The 17,280-nt window shown below is 46.8% G+C and overlaps 1 protein-coding gene across 1 annotated transcript in view; it reads right to left on the bottom strand.

Annotated features, from left to right (window-relative positions):
- LOC140385324 (collagen alpha-1(XV) chain-like) overlaps window positions 1-17,280 on the bottom strand; it is a 531,657-nt gene that overhangs the window by 51,170 nt on the left and 463,207 nt on the right.

Here is a 17,280-nt window from a genome sequence, read left to right as displayed (position 1 = left end):
GGCACCATGTCCCATCTCCCAAAGTCCTCTTCCATCTGCTCCACCAATCTTACTAAATTAAGCTTATGCAAGGTTCCCCAGTTCCTGGCCATCTGGATCCCTAGGTACCGAAAATCCCTTGTTACTCTCCTCAATGGCAAATCATCTATTCCCCTGCCCTGTTCCCCAGGGTGCATCACAAACAGCTCACTCTTCCCCATATTCAATTTATATCCTGAAAATTCCCCAAACTCCCTGAGTGTCTGCATTACCTCGGGCATCCCCTCCCCTGGGTCCGCGACATACAACAACAAATCATCCGCGTATAATGACACCCGGTGCTCTTCTCCTCCCCTAAGTACTCCCCTCCACTTCCTAGAGCCCCTCAGCGCTATGGCCAGTGGCTCAATTGCCAACGCAAACAGTAACGGGGACAGAGGACATCCCTGTCTTGTCCCTCTGTATAGACGGAAGTGGTCAGATCTTTGCCTATTTGTAATCACACTTGCCACCGGGGCCCTGTATAGAAGCTGAACCCATCCAATAAACCCCTCTCCAAATCCAAATCTCCTCAACACTTCCCACAGGTAATCCCACTCCACTCTATCAAATGCTTTCTCTGCATCCATCGCCACCACTATCTCCGCCTCCCCCTCCGGCGGGGGCATCATCATCACACCCAACAGCCTCGGTATGTTAGTGTTCAATTGTCTCCCCATAACAAACCCCGTTTGATCCTCGTGAACCACCCCCGGGACACAATCCTCCATCCTCGTCGCCATCACCTTGGCCAGAAGCTTGGCATCTACATTCAGGAGGGAGATAGGCCTGTAAGACCCGCACTGCAGCGGGTCTTTGTCCCTTTTCAAGAGCAGCGATATCGTCGCCTCCGACATTGTCGGGGGCAACGTCCCCCTTTCCTTGGCCTCATTAAAGGTTCTCGTCAGAAGCGGGGCCAGCAGGTCCACGTATTTCCTATAAAATTCCACCGGGAACACATCCGGTCCCGGGGCCTTCCCTGCCTGCATGCTCCCAATCCCTTTTACCATCTCCTCCACCTCAATCTGTGCTCCCAGTCCTGTCCTCTCCTGCTCCTCAACCTTCGGGAATTCCAACTGGTCTAGGAAGTGCATCATTCCCTCCTTCCCTTCCGGGGGCAGAGCCTTATACAGCCTCTCATAAAATGCCTTTAACACCCCGTTCACCCTCTCCGCTCCCCGTTCCATCTCACCCTCCTCGTCCCTAACCCCTCCAATCTCCCTCGCCGCCCCCCCTCTTCCTCAGTTGTTGGGCCAGTAACCAGCTCGCCTTCTCTCCGTACTCATACTGCACTCCCTGTGCCTTCCTCCATTGTGCCTCCGCCTTGCCCGTGGTCAACAAACCAAATTCCGTGTGCAACCTTCGTCTTTGCCTGTATAGTCCTTCATCCGGGGCCACCGCACACTGCCTATCCACCCTCAAAATTTCTCTCAACAATCTCTCCCTCTCTTTGCTCTCTTGTTTCCGCTTATGGGCCCTTATGGAAATCAGTTCCCCTCTGACCACCGCCTTCAGTGCTTCCCAGACCACTCCCACCTGAACCTCTCCATCGTCATTAATCTCCAGACACCTTTCGATACATCTCCTTACCCTTACACACACACCCTCGTCCGCCAACAATCCCATATCTAATCTCCACAGTGGGTGCTGTTCCTTTTCCTGTCCTACTTCCAGATCTACCCAATGTGGGGCATGGCCTGAAATGGCTATAGCCGAGTACTCCGTCCCGGCCACCTTCGGGATCAGCGCCCTTCCCATGACAAAGAAGTCTATCCGAGAATACACCTTGTGGACATGGGAGAAGAAGGAGAACTCTTTACTCCTAGGCCTAGTAAATCTCCAGGGATCCACTCCTCCCATCTGCTCCATGTAGTCCTTAAGCACCTTGGCCGCTGCCGGCCTCCTCCCGGTCCTAGACCTGGACCGGTCCAGCCCTGGATCCAGCACCGTGTTGAAGTCTCCCCCCATTACCAACTTTCCCGCCTCCAGGTCCGGGATACGCCCCAGCATACGCTTCATGAAGTTGGCATCATCCCAGTTCGGGGCATATACGTTCACTAGAACCACCGCCTCACCTTGCAATCTGCCACTCACCATCACGTATCCACCCCCACTGTCCGCCACTAGGGTCCACGCCTCAAACAATACCCGTTTCCCCACTAATATTGCCACCCCTCTATTTTTCGCATCCAAGCCCGAGTGAAATACCTGTCCCACCCATCCTTTTCGTAATCTGACCTGATCCGCCAGTTTCAGATGCGTCTCCTGCAGCATGACCACACCTGCCTTTAATTTCTTTAGGTGCGCAAGTACCCTTGCCCTCTTAATCGGCCCATTCAGCCCTCTCACGTTCCACGTGATCAACCGGGTTGGGGGGCTCTTTACCCCCCCCCCTCGTCGACTAGCCATCCCCTTTTTAGACCAGCTCCTCACGCGGTTCCCCAACGGTGTCCTCCCGTCCCGACCATCCCATCCCGTAGCAGCTCCCCCTTCCCCTTAACAGCAGCAATCCAGTTACCCCCCTCCCTCCCCGCTAGATCTCCCTCTAGCGTGATTGCTCCCCCCATGTTGCTTCCAGAAGTCAGCAAAATCTGGCTGACCTCGGCTTCCCCCGTTTATCCTCAGCCTCCCATTGTGTAAGGCTCCCTCCTTCCTGCGCCCCCTTTTCCCGTCACAATTACCATAGCGCGGGAGCAAAGCCCGCGCTTCCCACTCGGCCCCGCCCCTAATGGCGCAGCTCCCTCTCTCCTTCCCCCTCTCCTTCCCCACCGGCGCCCACAGTTCACCGTAACCCCTCCCCATCGAGGGGAAAGAGAAATTTCCCCCCCCTTCCGATTCCCAGTCCCATGCAATCACACCACTACTTTATTACAAAAGTTCTTGCTCTCTCCAGTCTAGTCCAGCTTCTCCTCTTCAATGAATGTCCACGCCTCTTCTGCCGTCTCGAAGCAGTGGTGTTTCCCTTGATGTGTAACCCACAGTCTCGCCGGCTGCAGCATACCAAATTTAACTTTCTTTCTATGGAGCACCGCCTTGGCCCGATTGAAACTCGCCCTCCTTCTCGCCACCTCTGCACTCCAATCCTGGTACACGTGGATCACCGCGTTCTCCCACCTGCAGCTCCGTGTCTTTTTCGCCCATCTCAGGACCATCTCCCTGTCTTTATAGCGGTGAACCCTCACCACTATAGCTCGAGGTATTTCTCCCGCCTTCGGTCTTCTCGCAAGGACTCGATACGCTCCCTCCACTTCCAAGGGGCCCGTCGGGGCCTCCGGTCCCATTAAGGAATGAAGCATCGTGCTCACATATGCCCCGACGTCCGCTCCCTCTGCACCTTCGGGAAGACCCAAAACTCTTAGGTTCTTCCTCCTCGAGCTATTTTCCAGGGCTTCCAGCCTCTCCATACACCTCTTATGCAGTGCCTCGTGTGTCTCTGTCTTCACCACCAGGCCCTGTATTTCGTCCTCATTTTCGGCAGCCTTTGCTTTCACGCCACGAAGCTCCAATTCTTGGGTCTTCTGCGCCTCCTTTAGCCCCTCAATCGCCTGCAGCATCGGGGCCAGCACCTCCTTCTTTAGCTCCTCAACACATCTCCGAAGGAACTCTTGCTGTTCCGGGCCCCATACCAAACGGCCTCCCTCCGGCGCCATCTTGCTTCGTGCTTCCCTTCCTTGCCGCTGCTCCAGAGGATCCTCTGCAATCCGGCCACTATTATCTCCTTTCTCCATGTACATCCGGGGGGATTCCCTTCTATTTCACCGCACAATGGGTTTAGCCGTCAAAAATTGCCGTTGGGGCTCCCAATAAGAGCCCAAAAGCCCGTTCAAACGGGAGGTGCCGAAACGTGCGACCTAGCTGGTCATCGCCGCACCCGGAAGTCCTGGGGGACCCACAGTTAAGTACATGCCCCAGCAGTGATAGGTTATGCCCTGACACTGCCCCATGGCTCCGCCGGGAAGGTGAGCTTCCTTTGGGGAGATCAGTGGGGAAGGTTCCTTTGTCCGTGCGTGGGGCGGGGTAGGGTGCAGTCCCATGCTCGTGTGTGGAGCCGTGTACATGGGGTGGGGCTTTACGGGGGAGGGGGCGGTGTCTCCATGTCTATGGGGGGTGATCCTTTTTGTTAGATCAGGACAGCGGTTTGGGGCAGGCTTATTTAGAGCCCACCCCGCCAGCGTGACATCATGGGACTCGAGGCTTTGATTTTTTAAAATTTTGTCTAAGTGTCACCCAATATGGTGGGAAAGGCCAGCAGTGGAGCCAGCGGACACACACCCCGTTTCCCACCTGAGTTGACACTGATTTTTAAAATGATCAAGTTCCACCCAATGTTAGTGTTTCAGGATGGAACTCAAGAAAGGTCATTGAACTAAAATGTTAACTTTGGGTGCGATTTACTGGGACATAAACAGAGTCCCGTTTTGGGCGCGTTTAGCCGGGTGTTTCTCGGCACCTGCAGTGCCCAGAAAGACACCGTTATTTAACAGGGCTTTTTTTTTACCTTGGCGAGGAACATCCCACTGATCAGCACTTGCCTCATTTCCTGCATTGACGCGCTCAACTCACCAGTACAGGAAGAGTATTTGCGGATCGGGGCGCCATATTTAAATGCAGCCCTGATCTTTCGACCTTCCTCACCATGGCCTTCCAACCTTCCACTCCACCCAACTTACCTCTTAGGGGAATCCTCGAGCTACCTCTCACCCTCTCTTAAGGGCAACGCACTCCAGGGCCCGATCCTTGGCATGGGCACTTGACCCCCAAACTCCTTGGCACTGCAACCCTGCTACCCTGGCAGTGCCCCTGTCATCTTGGGTGCCAAAGGGCCAGACTGGTAATGTCCAGGTGCCAGTGGGAGCGCCAGGGTACCACCCTGCGCAGAGCCCGACCACCCTAGGTCTCTAATGACATTAGAAAGACTCCTCGCAGATCGGGGCACCATTTTATCCAGCGGCCTCGATCTCTCCCGCCCATGCTCTTTTGACCCCCTAACCCCACCCTACCTTAAGGAAGCCCCAGGGAACAGCACTTCACCCTACCCCCCTGTACTTGGCAAGACTCCCCCCTCCATCCCCCGAGAGCAACCTCTAGCAGCGCCAACATGGGCAACCTGGCATTTCCAGCATAGGCGGGAGAGATGTGTCACTTGCACATTAGTCTATGTACAAACTACACTTTATTGATCCAATGTACTATGGAAAAGACCCATTGTTTTTCTCATTCCAGCACTTGTTAATATTTTGCACGTGTAACAACTGGCACTGAGTCTTACAAGCAATGAATGCAATTTGGAGCATGGAGCCACAGTCGGCCTCTCTCAAGATCACTTTGTAACCTCTCCATTACATTTGTAAACATACCATTTGTAGGTTCATGCTTTATTTTGCTTAATGAGTTCCACAATTTATCTTCATGCCTAAGTCCATCTCTTACTAGTTCGCTCACTTTGTTATTTCTTATTCAGATTAGTTATGCCACTAGGCAAGTAAGCAAGAGGCTTGGACTAATAATCTAGATAATTGGAGTTCAAATCCTACCAGGGCAGTTTGAAAATTTGAATTCCATTTGTTTAAACAGAGAAATAGAAGTAACCAAGTAGTTAAAAACCCAACTGGTTCACTAATGTCCTTTAGGGAAGGAAACCAAACATCCTTACCTGGTTTGGCCTATATATGATGAGAGCATCATGATTAGGCATTTCCAACCAACACCAAGGATTTTGTGGAAGATGATTCTTGGGTATTGTGTGTGGATAGTCTGGGTCATGTTGACATCAAAAAGGAGGGTGTATTGGGTGTTTTGAAAGACATTAAGGTAGATACGTCTCCTGGGCCGGATGGGATTTATCCCAGAATACTGAGGGAAGCAAGGGAGGAAATTGCTGGGATCTTGACTGACATCTTTGTATCCTCATTGGCTACAGGTGAGATCCCAGACTGGAGAATAGCTTATGTGGTACCGCTGTAGCAGGGATAATCCAGGAAACTGTAGGCCAGTGAGCCTCACATCAGTAGTAGGTAAATTATTGGAGAGAATTCTCAGCGACAGGATTTATATCCATTTGGAAACAAACGGACTCATTAGTGATAGACAGCATGGTTTTGTAAAGGGGAGGTCGTGCCTCACTAACTTGATCGAGATTTTTGAGGAGGTGACAAAGATGATTGATATGGGGAGGGCGGCGGATGTTGTTTACATGGACTTCAGTAAAGCGTTTGACAAGGTGCCACATGGCAGACTGGTACAAAAAGTGAAGTCACACGGGATCAGAGATGTCAAGGTGGATACAGAACTGGCTCGGTCACAGAAGGCAGAGGGTAGCTGTAGAAGGGTGTTTTTCTGAACAGATGTTTGTGACTAGTGGTGCTCCACTGGGATCGGTGCTGGGGACTCTGTTGTTTGCAGTATACATTCATGATTTGGAGGAAAATGTAGCTGGTCTGATCAGTAAGTTCGTGGATGATACCAAGGTTGGTGGAGTGGCAGATAGTGTTGAGGATTGTCAAAAGATACAGCAGGACAAAGCTAGGTTGGAGACTTGGACAGAGAAATGGCAAATGGAGTTTAATCAGGACAAATGTGAGGTCATCCATTTTGGTAGGTAAAACATAGAGGCAAAATATATAGTAAATGTCAAAACTCTTAGGAATATAGAAAGTGAGAGAGATCTGGGCATACAGGTCCACAGATCTTTCAAAGTGGCAACACAAGTGGACATGGTAGTCAAGAAAGCATATGGAATGTTTGCCTTCATTGGACGGGGCATTGAGAATAAAAACTGGCAAGTCATGCTGCAGTTGTATAGAACCTTGGTAAGGCCGCACATGGAATATTGCACACAATTCTGGTCGGCACACTACCAGAAGGATGAGGAGGCTTTGGAGAGAGTGCAGAGGAGGTTTTCCAGGATGTTGCCTGGTCTGGAGGGTGCTATGCGGAGAGGCTGAATAGATTCGGACTGTTTTCATTAGAAAGATGGAGGTTGAGGGGTGACCTGATGTTAAGTAATGGGTTGAGAGACATTCCAATTAGTTGTCTTATTTATGTTAAGTATTCAATAATTGACACTGATATGTAAAGGGGCTTCAGGTGGCCTTTGTGTCAGGTGATGTGATGTTAGAGTTTTGTGCAGAGTCTGTTGAAGTAAATTAAAGGTGTTTGTGGAAAAGGAGCAGAATCGTTGACTCTTTATACAACAGCAGCTAAACAATTAACACATGGTAGCAGAGGATGGTTGCTGTGCAAATGTGAAGGATTGAAAGATACACTTTTCCAGACCAAACCAAGGAGTGAGTGAGAAGAAAAACCCCCCCAAAGATATATGGCTGAACCTAGGATAAAGATGGCTGGATATGACTAAACCCCCTTATTGTACTGCGTATTGCGTGCAGTTCTGGTCGCTGCATTATAGGAAGGATGTGGAAGCATTGGAAAGGGTTCAGAGGAGATTTACCAGGATGTTGCCTGGTATGGAGGGAAGATCTTATGACGAAAGGCTGAAGGACTTGAAGCTGTTTTTGTTTGAGAGAAGAAGGTTAAGAGATGACTTAATAGAGGCATACAAGATGATCAGAGGATTAGATAGGGTGGACAGTGAGAGCCTTTTTCCTCGGATGGTGATGGCTGGCACGAGGGGACACAGCTTTATATTGAGGGGAGATAGATATAGGACAGATGTCAGAGGTAGGTTCTTTACTCAGAGAGTAGTAGGGGTGTGGAATGCTCTGCCTGCAACAGTTGTGGATTCGCCAACATTAAGGGCATTTAAATGGTCATTGGATAAACATATGGATGATAATGGAATAGTGTAGATGGGCTTTAGAGTGGTTTCACAGGGCGGCGCAACATCGAGGGCCGAAGGGCCTGTACTGTGCTGTAATGTTCCATTGTTCTATTGTACGACCAATGGAGAAGTGCAGTAGTTATGTGGACTAAGGTAACTGCCTTGGAGAAGAGAAAACAAGGTATGGCATTGGCTCTTTCTCTATCTTATGACAGTAAAATCTGGAGCAAAGTGTTTTCTGAGCTGGAATTGGAAGAGTTAGACTCAGAAGAAGGTCTGCAGACTCTAGTACATTATATGGATAAGATTTATAAGAAGGATGACTTGTTAAGTGCGTATGAAGCATGGTCGGATTTTGATAGGTTCCGGAAAATAGAAGATTTCTCCATTGAAGACTATACAATGGAATTTGGCAGACTATATAAAAGGCTGCAGAAACACAACCTGGAATTTCCACAGTGTGTGTTGGCTTTTAAATTACGTGACTATGCTAGAGTGAGCAACATGGATAGGCTCCTGGTTTTGACAGGAGTCCAGTTTGCGGAGAAGAATACCTTATTCGATCAGATGACAGAAGCTTTAAAAAAGTTTCTGGGGAAACATTCGATCGGGACCCGGAAATTATGAAGACAGAAACCAAGTTAGAACCTACTATAGGAAGATGAACCCCAGAAATGCACGGGGCATGATAAATCGATGTTTTCGATGTGACTCTCAATACCATTATGCTTTCAACTGTCCAACACGTTATAGTAGAGTGTTTGAAGCGACACATGACACGGAAGAGTCAGAAGAGGAAAAAGATAGTGACCAGAAAGAAGGCATTGTCTATTAACATGTAGTTTTACACTGGTAATGAGGGTGTTGGTTGCAGAATCCTTCAATTGTGCTGTATTGGACAGTGGCTGCACATCTACTGTGTGTGGAATTGACTGGTTAAAATGTTACCTGGACTCCTTGAATGCTGAAAATTATAACAAGGTTAAGGAATTTGAATGTTCCGCAGGTTTCAGATTTGGGGATGATAATACTCTGAAGTCGCTGAAAAGAGTGGTGATCCCTTGCAATATTGCCGGAGTGAATCATTTCATTAGTACGGATGTTGTATCAAGTGAGATACCTTTGCTTCTGAGCAGACCGTCGATGAAGAAAGCACACATGAAACTGGATATGGAACAGGATAAGGCAACAGTTTTTGGAAAGACGGTGGACTTACAATTTACACAGTCGGGACACTATTGTATTCCATTACTGCCAAATAATATTTCAAGTGCAGTTGTTAAGGATTTGTTAATGGCAGTTGAAAATGGGACTTTAGCTGATAAAAAGCTTGTTGTATTAAAACTGCATAGGCAATTTGTGCATCCGTCTCCTCAGAGGCTGAAACATTTATTAAAGGATGCAGGGATAAGGGATGAAGACTATACTAAGCTAATAGAACAGGTTAGTGATCGCTGTGAAGTTTGTAGGAAGTACAGAAGGACACAGGCACAACCGTTAGTAACCCTACCTTTGGCCAGGGATTTTAACAACATTGTGGCCATGGACATTAAGATCTGGGATAAAGCCAATAATATATTTATTTTGCATTTTGTAGATTTAGCAACCAGATTTAGTCAATCAATGACTGTACGAAGTAAAGAAAAGAGAGTAATTCTGGATCAAATCGTGGAAAAATGGATCGGGGCAGGAATGGGCCCACTGGCAAAATTCCTTACGGACAATGGGGGAGAATTTGCTAATGATGAGTTTAGGGATGTGTGTGAAAACGTGAATATCACAGTTCTGAATACGGCTGCAGAAAGCCCATTTAGTAATGGTGCGAGTGAAGGAAACCATGCGGTAATAGATTACATGCTCCAGAAAACTTTGGCTGATAGACCAAACTGCAAGCTAAATTCAGCTTTAGCATGGGTGGTACATGCAAAGAATTCATTGCAGATGGTTGGGGGCTATAGTCCCTATCAATTAGTGTTTGGTAGAAATCCTAAAATTCCATCCATTTTGAATGACCAGCCTCCAGCTTGGGAAGGGACAACAATTAGCTCTGCCTTTGCTGAGCATTTAAATGCATTACATAGCAGTAGAAAAGCTTTTTTGGAAGCAGAAGTCCCTGAAAGAATCCTTGCGCTGGTCAAGGAGACACAGCCTGAGTGAGTGAGACACAGACAGAGTGAGAATTTGGTAATTTGGTGCAGTGAGGTAACCAGGAAAGGTTAATCTAATTTTGTTGTTTTTCAGTTAAAAGTGAAGTGTAGATTAGTGTCTGATTGGCTGAAGCTGCCCCCACCCTAATTGCTGAGAGGCAGTGATCTGGCAGTCACCTGAGGCCTGTTAAGGGGCACAGAGGTACACATTGTATTCTTCTCTTTGAAGTTTTAGTGTGAGTCATCCTAAAGTCTGTATAAAAGACAGACAGAAAGCGCACATTAGTAAGCATTGCGCTGGTCAAGGAGACACAGCCTGAGTGAGTGAGACACAGACAGAGTGAGAATTTGGTAATTTGGTGCAGTGAGGTAATTCGGTGAAGAATGGGAGAAGGTGCTTTTCCCGACTGTTTTGTTCTCTCTCTTTCTCCGGGCCTAATTTCGGGAGCCGTTCGGAGGAGGAGGAGCAGTCTCTGTGAGTATAGAAACCTAACGGTAACTTCATTTTCCAGTTTTTCCCGCCAAAAGTGACGTCAGAGGGAAGCTGTGATATGATTGGTTGATAGCAAATCTGCCCCAAATTTTAAAAAAACACAGCTAAACTCGTAAACGTAAATTAAACTAATTAATTAATTAGTGATGGCTGGTCAGGTGATGTGCTTGAGCTGCTTGATGTGGGAGCTGGCAGATCCCATTGCGAGCTGCAGCGACCACATCTGCAGTAAGTGTTGGCTGCTCGAAGAGCTCCGGCTCAGAGTTGATGAGCTGGAGTCTGAGCTTCAAACACTGAGGCACATCCGGGAGGGGGAGACTTACCTGGACACTGTGTTTCAGGAGGCAGTCACACCTGTCAGAGTAAGTAGTTTAAATCCTGCCAGTGGCCAGAGACAGCAGGGTGTGACTGCAAGTCAGGCAGGTAAAGGGAACCAGCAGTCAGGAACTCAGGAGCCTCAGCCCGTGACCCTGTCCAACAGGTATGAGGCACTTGCTCCCTGTGTGGATGGCGAACAGGGCTGCAGGAAGGATGAGTCAGCTGACCAAGGCACCATGGTTCAGCAGGCCATTCAAGGGGAGGGAGTAAATAGGCAAGTTGTAGTTGTAGGGGATTCTATTATCAGGGGGATAGATAGTATCCTTTGTGAGCAGGATAAAGAGTCCCGCATGGTATGTTGCCTGCCCGGTGCTAGGGTGCGGGACATCTCTGACCGGCTTGAAAGGATACTGGAGAGGGAGGGGGAGGATCCAGTTGTTGTGGTCCATGTCGGTACCAACAACATTGGCAAGTCTAGAAAAGAGGACCTGTTTAGAGATTATAAAGAGCTAGGATTCAAATTAAAAAAACAGGTCCTCAAGGGTCATAATCTCCGGATTACTGCCCGAGCCACGTGCAAATTGGCATAGGGAGGCAAGAATAAGGGAAGTTAACACGTGGCTGAAAGAGTGGTGTGGGAAAGAGGGGTTCCTTTTCATGGGACACTGGCATCAGTTTTGGGACAGGGGGGACCTATACCGTTGGGATGGTCTCCACCTGAACCGAGCTGGGACCAGTGTTCTGGCGAAAAGAGTAAATAGGGTGGTCAATAGGACTTTAAACTAGAGATTGGGGGGGGGAAGGGAAAGTCAGGGAACCAAGAGGTGAAGTAATCAGTGGGAAGCGTAGCTGCTTTGGAATACAAAAAAGCACAAAAAGATAGAACTCAGGAGAGGTTACGATAGTCCCCATCCCACAAAATATGACAGTGCATGGAAAGGCTCAGTAAACCAAGGTCCACCACACTAAGAAAACAAAAAGGGACGGTCAATAGAGAATTAAAGGTGCTATATTTAAATGCGCGCAGTGTACGGAACAAGGTAGATGAGCTTGTGGCCCAGATTGTGACTGGCAGGTATGATGTGGTAGGCATCACAGAGACGTGGTTGCAGGGGGTTCAGGACTGGCATTTAAACATCCAGGGATTCACAACCTATCGAAAAGACAGAGAGGTGGGCAGAGGGGGCGGGGTTGCCTTGTTAATTAGGAATGAAATTAAATCAATAGAACTAAACGACATAGGGTCAGGTGATGTGGAGTCTGTGTGGGTCGAGTTGAGGAACCACAAAGGCAAAAAAACCATAATGGGAGTTATGTACAGGCCTCCTAACAGTGGTCAGGACCGGGGGCACAAAATGCACCACAAAATAGAAAGCGCATGTCAGAAAGGCAAGGTCACAGTTATCATGGGGGACTTCAATATGCAGGTGGACTGGGTACATAATGCTGCCAGTGGACCCAAGGAAAGGGAATTCATTGAATGTTTACAGGAGGGCTTTTTGGAACAGCTTGTGATGGAGCCCACGAGGGAACAGGCCATTCTGGACTTAGTGTTATGTAATGAGCCAGACTTGATTAAAGATCTTAAAGTAAGGGAACACTGAGGAGGCAGTGATCATATGGTAGAATTCAATCTGCAATTTGAAAGAAAGAATGTCGAATCAGATGTAAAGGTGTTACAGTTAAATAAAGGTAACTACAGGGGCATGAGGGAGGAACTGACGAAAATCGACTGGGAGCAGAGCCTAGTGGGAAAGACAGTAGAACAGCAATGGCAGGAGTTTCTGGGAGTAATTGAGGACACAGTACAGAGGTTCATCCCAAAGAAAAGAAAGGTTATCAGAGGGGGGATTAGGCAGCCATGGCTGACAAAGGAAGTTAGGTATCAAAGCAAAAGAGAAAGCCTATAATGTGGCAAAGAGTAGTGGGAAGTCAGAAGATTGGGAAGGCTACAAAAACAAACAGAGGATAACAAAGAGAGAAATAAGGAAAGAGAGGATCAAATATGTAGGCTAGCCAGTAACATTAGGAATGATAGTAAAAGTTTCTTTAAATACATTAAAAACAAACGGGAGGCAAAAGTAGACATTGGGCCGCTCCAAAATGACGCTGGTAATTTTGTGATGGGAGACAAGGAAATAGCTGAGGAACTAAATAAGTACTTTGCGTCAGTCTTCACAGTAGAAGACATGAGTAATATCCCAACAATTCAGGAGAGTCAGGGGGCAGAGTTGAATATGGTAGCCATCACAAAGGAGAAAGTGCTAGAGAAACTAAGAGGTCTAAAAATTGATAAATCTCCAGGCCCAGATGGGCTACATCCTAGAGTTCTAAAGGAGATAGCTGAAGAAATAGTGGAGGCGTTAGTTATGATCTTTCAAAAGTCACTGGAGTCAGGGAAAGTCCCAGAGGATTGGAAAATCGCTGTTGTAACCCCCCTGTTCAAGAAGGGAACAAGGAAAAAGATGGACAATTATAGGCCAATTAGCCTAACCTCGGTTGTTGGCAAGATTCTAGAATCCATTGTTAAGGATGAGATTTCTAAATTCTTGGAAGTGCAGGGTCAGATTAGGACAAGTCAGCATGGATTTAGTAAGGGGAGGTCGTGCCTGACAAACCTGTTAGAGTTCTTTGAAGAGATAACAAATAGGTTAGACCAAGGAGAGCCAATGGATGTTATCTATCTTGACTTCCAAAAGGCCTTTGATAAGGTGCCTCACGGGAGACTGCGGAGTAAAATAAGGGCCCATGGTATTCGAGGCAAGGTACTAACATGGATTGACGATTGGCTGTCAGGCAGAAGGCAGAGAGTTGCGATAAAAGGTTCTTTTTCGGAATGGCAACCAGTGACGAGTGGTGTCCCGCAGGGTTCAGTGTTGGGGCCACAGCTGTTCTCTTCATATATTAACGATCTAGATGATGGGACTGGGGGCATTCTGAAAAACGGTATTTGATGGCTGTACATTATGCCTCATGGCTAAGTTTGCCGATGATACAAAGATAGGTGGAGGGGCAGGTAGTATGGAGGAGGTGGGGAGGCTGCAGAAAGATTTAGACAGTTGAGGAGAGTGGTCCAAGAAATGGCTGATGAAATTCAACGTGGGCAAGTGCGAGGTCTTGCACTTTGGAAAAAAGAATAGAGGCATGGACTATTTTCTAAACGGTGACAAAATTCATAATGCTGAAGTGCAAAGGGACTTGGGAGTCCTAGTCCAGGATTCTCGAAAGGTAAACTTGCAGGTTGAGTCCGTAATTAAGAAAGCAAATGCAATGTTGTCATTTATCTCAAGAGGCTTGGAATATAAAAGCAGGGATGTACTTCTGAAGCTTTATAAAGCATTAGTTAGGCCCCATTTAGAATACTGTGAGCAATTTTGGGCCCCACACCTCAGGAAGGACATACTGGCACTGGAGCGGGTCCAGCGGAGATTCACACGGATGATCCCAGGAATGGTAGGCCTAACATACGATGAACGTCTGAGGATCCTGGGATTATATTCATTGGAGTTTAGGAGGTTGAGGGGAGATCTAATAGAAACTTATAAGATAATGAATGGCTAAGATAGGGTGGACGTAGGGAAGTTGTTTCCATTAGCAGGGGAGACTAGATCCCGGGGGCACAGCCTTAGAATAAAAGGGAGTCACTTTAGAACAGAGATGAGGAGAAATTTCTTCAGCCAGAGAGTGGTGGGTCTGTGGAATTCATTGCCACAGAGGGCGGTGGAGGCCGGGACGTTGAGTGTCTTTAAGACAGAAGTTGATAAATTCTTGATTTCTCGAGGAATGAAGGGCTATGGAGAGAGAGCGGGTAAATGGAGTTGAAATCAGCCATGATTGAATGGTGGAGTGGACTCGATGGGCCGAATGGCCTTACTTCCGCTCCTATGTCTTATGGTCTTATGGTCTAATCCGCAGAGCTTTGAGGCATAATGTACAGCCATCAAATACCGTTTTTCAGCAAGGAGACATAGTATACTATAAGAGAGACAATTTTAATGATGGAAAGGCCCAGGGAAGATCATAGGCATGGATGGCAAAACAATTATTTTGCAACATGGCAATCAAACTGTTAGGGTACATTCATCAAGGATAATGGGTACAGATTACAAATTTTCAAATTTAGACAGAGCAGACAGACATGATAAGGAACCAGAGTCATCTGGTACACACGTGTTACAGAACTATGAGGACCAGTTAACTGATATAGACAGGGTTTCTGTAGAGGAACACAACACTTCTGATGATTTAGAACAGGCCATTTTTCCGAAAGGACAACTACCAAAAGTTGGTACAAAAGTGACATACTTGTCTGAAGGGTCTCGTCAATGGAAGGATGCAACTGTTATTAGTAGAGCAGGGGAGGCCACTGGAAAGTATAAACATTGGTTGAATGTACAGCATTCAGGGGAGGGAGTCAAGACCATGGATTGGGAAAACCAAGTTCAAAAATGGAGGGCACAGAAACGCAGTGCCAGTTCAGATAGCACATTGGATAGTGAACAGGTCTGCAGGAAAAGGTCGAGAACTATTGAAAGGACATCCCACAGCAGAAGGGAATGATCAAGCAGTACCAGTACAGAATGAGATACCAGGCGGTATAGGGGACGTAGTTTATCAAGGTCTCGGAACATGAGTAAGACTACAAATACTAATAGGAGTAGAAGCCCACATGCACGTGAAATTTTGGTGGCTTCCAATAAGTTAGATGAAAAAGTTATCAAAGATGCCAAACAGCAAGAACAGCAAGTAAATTTGGGGCATACACAGAAGTACCAGATAGGGGACAAAGAGCTCTATCCCACAGATGGATTTGCATGGAAAAAGTTCTTCTGGATGGAACTTATAAGGCAAAGGCCAGGCTTGTAGCGAGGGGATTTGAAGAAAACTTAGAAGATCAGGATTTAAGGGTAGATTCAACTACGGCAGGAAAGGTTATTTTAAAGATCTTCTTGGCTCTATTAGCCACAAGGGCATTGGAATGCAAATCTATAGATATAAACGCTGCCTTCTTGGAGACATTTTTCTCCGTCCTCCTAAAGAGGCAGCTAATACAGAAGGGGTACTCTGGAAGTTGAACAAATGTGTATATGGATTAAATGATGCGTCTAGAATCTGGTATTTTTCGGTAAGGTCAGTTTTGTTAAAGTTAGGCTGTTGCCAGTTGAAAGCAGAACCGGCACTGTTTTACTGGCACTATAAAGGAAATCTTTCTGGTATCTTTATGATGCATGTCGATGATTATTTGTGGGGTGGGACTAGTGATTTCGAAGCTATTGTAATCTCTGGTTTGAGGAAAGAATTCAGGGTTGGAAGTCAGGCTGGTGCATTTAAATATATTGAACTGGAAATCGGACAGACTAAGTTAGGGGCAACTTTACGTCAGCAATCTTATTTGGAAAGCATCAGCCCAATAGCAATGAGCCGTGGTTGGGTTTCACAAAAAGACGCAATGGTTTCAAAGGTGGACAGAGGTCAGAGGTAGGTTCTTTACGCAAAGAGTGGTGAGGCCGTGGAATGCCCTACCTGCAACAGTAGTGAACTCGCCAACATTGAGGGCATTTAAAAGTTTATTGGATAAGCATATGGATGATAATGGCATAGTGTAGGTTAGATGGCTTTTGTTTCGGTGCAACATCGTGGGCCGAAGGGCCTGTACTGCGCTGTATCGTTCTATGTTCTATGGAAAAAGAGCAACTGCGAAGTTTAATTGGGCAACTGGATTGGTTAGGTAGCCAGACTAGACCGGACATGAGTTTTGATGTCTTAGAGTTGAGTACAAAAATGAATGATCCCAAAGTGGAAGACATAATAAGAGCAAATAAAGTGTTGGTCAAACTAAAAATGCAGGAGTGTGTTTTGAGGTTCCAGGTTATGGTGACCTTAGGCACTTGAAACTCTTAGTTTGCAGTGATGCGTCCTATGCAAATTTATGTGATGGGGTTTCAAGCGCAGGAGGTTTTATAATTTTCCTTTTGGGGAACAATGGTAAATGTTGCCCTCTTGTGTGGGAAACAAAGAAAATAAGGAGAGCGGTCAAAAGCACTTTGGCTGCTGAGACGTTAAGCCTTGTAGAGGCGGTGGATATGGCTTTTTATATATCTCAGATATTGACAGAAATTTTGGGATTAGGCGATTTGGGTAATATACCTATTGAATGTCACATGGACAATAATTCCCTGTGGGAAAATGTGCACTCTTCAAAAAGTGTCGATGAAAAAAGGTTAAGGATAGACATCGCAAGTTTGAAACAGATGTTGGACAGAGGGGAAATAGCAAAAATTAAATGGGTTGATAGTAGCTATCAATTATCAGACTGTTTTACAAAAAGAGGGGCGAGCTCACAGAAACTTTTGGATATTGTTAATGAAGGGCGCCTGTTTCTGTGACTGTTTTTTTCTTCTTCCAAAAATAAAAAAAAAAGAAGGGGGGAAATTGCGTGTGTGTTTTTGAGTTTCTTGTAATTTTCTTTTCACCTAATTATTTTTTTTCTTCAAGGAAGGGGAGACTGTTAAGTAATGGGTTAA

The sequence above is a fragment of the Scyliorhinus torazame genome, chromosome 11 (genome assembly GCF_047496885.1).
Source record: "Scyliorhinus torazame isolate Kashiwa2021f chromosome 11, sScyTor2.1, whole genome shotgun sequence".
Classification (NCBI taxonomy): Eukaryota; Metazoa; Chordata; class Chondrichthyes; order Carcharhiniformes; family Scyliorhinidae; genus Scyliorhinus; species Scyliorhinus torazame.
The sequence above is the reverse complement of the archived record's forward strand: the minus strand, read 5'-3'. Positions and strand labels throughout refer to the sequence as shown.